The sequence below is a fragment of the Schistocerca gregaria genome, unplaced genomic scaffold (assembly GCF_023897955.1).
Source record: "Schistocerca gregaria isolate iqSchGreg1 unplaced genomic scaffold, iqSchGreg1.2 ptg000705l, whole genome shotgun sequence".
NCBI classification, from domain to species: Eukaryota; Metazoa; Arthropoda; class Insecta; order Orthoptera; family Acrididae; genus Schistocerca; species Schistocerca gregaria.
In genome coordinates this window covers 238,624-245,000 of record NW_026062083.1, presented here as the reverse complement: position 1 = coordinate 245,000, position 6,377 = coordinate 238,624, and positions in this window count along the sequence as shown.

Sequence of the window (6,377 nt, the reverse complement as noted above, 5' to 3'; positions counted from 1 at the left end):
AACTGTGGCTGTACCAGATTATCGCTTAACCTAACTGTGGCTGTACCAGATTATCGCTTAACCTAACTGTGGCTGTACCAGATTATCGCTTAACCTAACTGTGGCTGTACCAGATTATCGCTTAACCTAACTGTGGCTGTACCAGATTATCGCTTAACCTAACTGTGGCTGTACCAGATTATCGCTTAACCTAACTGTGGCTGTACCAGATTATCGCTTAACCTAACTGTGGCTGTACCAGATCATCGCTTAACCTAACTGTGGCTGTACCAGATCATCGCTTAACCTAACTGTGGCTGTACCAGATTATCGCTTAACCTAACTCAATTTGTCCCTTAACCTAACTCAATTTGTCCCTTAACCTAACTCAAGTTGTCCCTTAACCTAACTCAAGTTGTCCCTTAACCTAACTCAAGTTGTCCCTTAACCTAACTCAAGTTGTCCCTTAACCTAACTCAAGTTGTCCCTTAACCTAACTCAAGTTGTCCCTTAACCTAACTCAAGTTGTCCCTTAACCTAACTCAAGTTGTCCCTTAACCTAACTCAAGTTGTCCCTTAACCTAACTCAAGTTGTCCCTTAACCTAACTCAAGTTGTCCCTTAACCTAACTCAAGTTGTCCCTTAACCTAACTCAAGTTGTCCCTTAACCTAACTCAAGTTGTCCCTTAACCTAACTCAAGTTGTCCCTTAACCTAACTCAAGTTGTCCCTTAACCTAACTCAAGTTGTCCCTTAACCTAACTCAAGTTGTCCCTTAACCTAACTCAAGTTGTCCCTTAACCTAACTCAAGTTGTCCCTTAACCTAACTCAAGTTGTCCCTTAACCTAACTCAAGTTGTCCCTTAACCTAACCCACGTTGTCCCTTAACCTAACCCACGTTGTCCCTTAACCTAACCCACGTTGTCCCTTAACCTAACCCACGTTGTCCCTTAACCTAACCCACGTTGTCCCTTAACCTAACCCACGTTGTCCCTTAACCTAACCCACGTTGTCCCTTAACCTAACCCACGTTGTCCCTTAACCTAACCCACGTTGTCCCTTAACCTAACCCACGTTGTCCCTTAACCTAACCCACGTTGTCCCTTAACCTAACCCACGTTGTCCCTTAACCTAACCCACGTTGTCCCTTAACCTAACCCACGTTGTCCCTTTGCCTAACATAGTTCACTGCTCGGAATCTCTGGTGTCGTTGTTATCCTCATGTAGATGTCTTGCGAGTGTTGCTTACTTTCCACATATTCCCGCTATCCACTGTCAATTGTACTGCAATAGGACTATATCGGCCCCCCCCCCCCTCTGTCCCCCTCTTTGTGTCTCTGTCCTCTCAAGCTGGTCGGTCTGGCGTGTGAGTGTTAAATGAGCCTCGCAGCTGTTCAGTTGCATTCAGATGTCGACGCCCTCAGTGTACGTCGTGGTATGGTCTGTGTCCATTGTCCGCTGATGTCGTACGCGTAACCCACACGCTGTACCGATCATCGGTAGTTACGTACAGAGTGAAGTAGTGTGATACGTGTGACTGTACGCTGGCTGTGCCCAACGGTGTCGAATCTTAATTTCCATATGTTGTGCTCGATGCTACTTGTCTCGTCTCCCAATAACAGCTAGGTTGCACTGTGGTACGCCGTAGAGGCGTGTGGGAGGAACGTACGAACGCATTGTATGTCACCCTGGGTCGCTGGGGGTGGTGGTGCGGTGAGTCAGGTCAGGTCAGGTCAGGTCAGGTCAGCGTGAGCCGTCTGATGTAGTGACGCGTGTATTCCGACTTTGTCGTATTGCCTCACACAAAGTGCTACCCTGGTGGACCGCGTTCCATATCTGGGACATGCCGCAGATGCCGGTTGACAGTGGATCGCGGAAGGGACATCGCATACTTGCGCGGGCCACCTTCCACGTGTTCTCTTCTGCACATGTCGCAGTGTGTATGTGGTCTGATGTAGCGTGTCGTGACACATGACATCCTGGCATGCAAGAATTGTTGAATTCGCAAATGTAGGTGGACATCTACGTTTACTGCCCAAGATACGCAAATGAACTGGAAATCCGTTGTTGAGCGGTTGTTCACGCTGGAGGTGAATCTGTGATGGCGACGATCGGTACAGCTATTAACCGGTTGTTTCAGCGGTACCCGCCACATCCACACACGTGACTAGGCCCATGTGGGTATGAAGCGATACGCGGCGGTGGCTTGGTGGGACTGTTCCCGGCCGGTGAAGGGGGGCCGCCCGGCGTGTTGGCCGCGCGCTGCGTGGGCGCACGCGCAACAGCCGGCTGGTGGGGGGCGCCGAGTGGCAGGAGCGCCAGCCGACGGGCCCGGCAGGCGGCGCAGCTACGCTGCGGCGCACCCTGCACGCGGCGCCTGGCGGCCAAAGTTGGTTCAGCCGAGCCCGGTGCGAAGCGCGGTGGACATCTGCAGTGTGCTGGTCTGATTGAGGACTGTGTGCGTTGAGGATGCGCCGCCGCCTGGCACTCGGCGCCGCGACGCCGTCTGCTGCTCGGTCGCCCCAGCGGTTCTCGCAGGTGGTTTGTATCGCAGTTGTGCGGACGTGTTGGCGCGTGCGCTGTGCTGGGAGAGTTCGCTTCTGCACCCAAGTGGGGCTTTGCCCTTGTGTGGCGCTGGCGTTGGAGCTGCCGGTCACCATAGGTGGCGCGTGTTGTCTCCCGCCGGCAATGCCACGACAGCACGCTCCCGGGCCTCTGTCGGCAGCGGCAAGCTCAGTTGGGAGCAAGGGTGTTCGCACTAAAACCGTCTACTCGCCTAACTCCGGGCGATTGCGCCTCTCTCGAAACCGACCAAGTACCTAGGACGGCGCTGCGCGCCGCCGGGACCTGAGAGGGTTTCGAGGTGTATCGTGCAGGGGAGCTCGGCCTCCTCCTGTTTGCAGAATAATTGAGCGGACGCTTGCGTGTTCGCGCGGGCCCCCGGGACACACTCCCGGGCGGCCGGCTGCTCAGCTCTAGTTGACGCAGCTCCCTGGTTGATCCTGCCAGTAGTCATATGCTTGTCTCAAAGATTAAGCCATGCATGTCTCAGTACAAGCCGCATTAAGGTGAAACCGCGAATGGCTCATTAAATCAGTTATGGTTCCTTAGATCGTACCCACGTTACTTGGATAACTGTGGTAATTCTAGAGCTAATACATGCAAACAGAGTCCCGAGTCTGGCGTGAGGTCGGTCGCTTGACGGCGCGTTCGGCGCGGGCCCGCCCGTAGCCGGCGCGCCGTAAGGCACGGAGGCTCGCACTGGGGCGTATCGCTTCCAGACGGGCGTGCCGCGGCAGTCCTCACAGGGGAAGTGACGCGTCTCTTACAGCCTCTCCTTCCCAAGTGGCTCTTTCCGCCTTCCCGTGGTGCCAGACGTTAAGCTTGGCTTTTTGCCTTGCGACAAAAGGGAGAGCTGCGACCCAACCCGATGCGAAAGCGAAGGGTGCATGGCACAGGGGGAGCTGTGTCGAGGGACCATACATCAGTCCCTTCTTTTCGCAGGGCACAGAACAACAGGTGCTCTGCATGCCGGCGATCTCGTTTGTCGACGTGGGATCGCGGCGCGTGTCGGCAAGGGTGCTTCGCCGCGCCCCTGGGTATCCGGGGCGTGTTCTGCCAAACCCAGGTGGTGGTAACATCGCCTGGGCCAGGTTAGATGGGTCCAGACCGCCGAACGCCTGGGGGACCGGCCCGCCACCTGAGTAGGAGTGGGTCCCTGGCCGAGAGGTGGAAACTCGGGCAAGTAGGCGGCGAAGGGCGAGAGGTGCATCCGCCTCTCCGGAGTGCGGGGTGCAGTTGCCGGGGTGCGTCGCGTGAAATCGCCGATGACGAAGTCACCGAGGGGGACCAGTGCGCTGGAAACGGCGCGCTGAACCCAGCAGCTCTGGAGTGCTCTTGACCTAGGGGCGAGGTCGGTGAGCGAGCTGCAGAAGTCCCCCCCCATGCCAGAGGAGCCGGTCCGGGGCAAGAGACGGGCTCCCACCCCTTTTTTATCACTCGTCATCATGGCTACACCAGAAACGAGTGATTCGAGTGCGCCAACGCGAGCTTCCGTGATGTCTGAACCCGCTCCTCAGGACGAGTCGGGACAGGCAACTGAGGAAAACGTTCTACAAAGACACACGAGAATATCATTGCTCCTCGAGCAACATATTAAAAATGGTAAAATTAGTCAAGCGGCTCTGACTATAATCAAAAATGAACTGGCGGCGTGGGCTATCGCAAACGCCAAGCTTGAGGGCCGAGTGGAAGAACTGACAAAAGAAAATGAGAGACTAAGGAAACAACCCGGAAAGACCTGGGCGGCGGTGGTCGCACAAGCGCCACCAAAACCGCAGACTACAAAGGATACCATTGCAAAAGTTACTAAAAGATCTGACACAACGGTATTCCTAAGAACCCTACCAGGTCAAGACACTAGCGTTAAAAGAATACAGGAATTGCTTACGACAACTATCAATCCAGCTAAAGACAAAATTAAAATAAATAAGGTAAAACCCAGCAGAAACTCTGTCATTGTTGAAGTAGCTTCAGAAGAAGACAAAGAGAAACTGTTAAATAATGCAAAACTAAACTCGGTGGTCAAATGCGAGCCACCGAGGAAAAGAAACCCATTGGTCATCTTGTATGATGTACCAACAGTCATGACGAATGAAGAACTGCAAAAATCTATAAAGGCTCAGAATTTTGATGATATGACAGAAGAAGAATTTAAAGCAAACTTCAATTTGAGATTCAAAACCGGGCCTCGGGACCGTGATGTGGTCCATCACGTTGCCGAGGTCTCCGCTCACATGTGGAAAAGAATTACAGCAATGGGCAGACTATATGTCGGCTTTCACGCCATTAACACACGCGACTTTCTGGTCGTACCGCGTTGCCACAATTGTGGAGATCTCGACCACGTTTTGAGGCACTGTACCAGGGGGTCGGCCTGCTCGAAATGTGGCGAGGATGGCCACGTCAGGAAGGACTGTAGGGCGGCGGCGGTTTGTATCCCCTGCAAGAGACGGGGTAAAAAGCCCTGTGGTACCACGGGACGTAGCTGCCCCACCTACAGACTTCTGGAACAAAGGCTTATTTCAAGAATAGACTATGGCTGATCAAACCAAAGCCAACAGGATGCCCAAAAGGAAATCCCCTAGCAAAAGGAGGAGGGATGCCCTGAGGGCGAGTGCTTTCAAGCTTTTCTTGAGGTTGCACATGGGCACCACAACCAGAACCGTAGATAAAAGCACTCAAACCGACTCTACCACTACGGATAGAGGGACACAAACGAGGCCTCTGGCAGTCACGCTCCCCTCCTCCCCAAGCAGGGAAACAAGGCCGACAAAAGACCTACGGCAACGGCATCCTGTACCAGAGACGGTGGCAGTCTCAGCAGAATTAAATATAACAACAAAACAACCAGTTCAAGAAAATAAAATAACTAGTTCAAGTGAACCAGATGCAATAAAAGATCCTGTAGTGAGACTGCCACCTGTCGATCCAGTCAGAGTCTATCCAAACCTGGAACTCACCATGCAAATGGCGAGGCTGGAGCAGCCGACTACCCTGACCACTGCCTTGAGACATGTGGTTCGGGTGGGACATGAATATGGACAGAGAGTCACCTTCTCGGTAATGGAGGCTGTGGACAGAATTCAACTCAAGTCAGTGAATCTCCCCACTGACTTCGGAGCCCTGCGTGACCTACTAAAGAAAGTCTTTGACAGACGTGGAGAAAAATTCGACCTGAATGAAATTTATCGACAAGCTGTTCTGGCAAATGGACGTATCACATTTGACTGGAACAAAACATGGCCTCATGACAGGATTCACACATACACTCCATAGACAACTACATGACGGAAATCACCATTGGCCAACTAAACACCCATAACAGCAGACTTGTCATGCAGGAGTTGCGAAGGGAAGTGGAGGAGAGGAGACTGGATGTGGTCTGCCTGCAGGAGCCGTACTCCCTAAACGGGAAGATTGCTTTCACAGCTGCGACCTGGCAAGTCGTCTGCAGAGGTGAAGACCCAAAAGCGGCAATTATTATCACTAACAAACTGATAAGGGCTACAGTTCTAACGCAGTTCACAACCAGCCACTGCAACGTCGTGGAGCTACAATCTCCAGCAGGAGCTATTATTATGATCAACACATACTTTCAATATGGTGATGATATTGAAAGACACCTGGCTCATCTCACCACAGCTATCACGGCGTTGCGGGGGCGGAAAACATTTGTGACTGCCGATATGAATGCCAAATCCCCCTTATGGTACAGCGGCACCAGGGATCCCAATGGAGAGAAGGCAGAAGAAGCCATCATGGCCTTGCAGCTTGTAGTGGCTAACAAGCCAGGCAACCCTCCGACCTATGCGGCGGGAGGGGGCCAAGGCACAAAC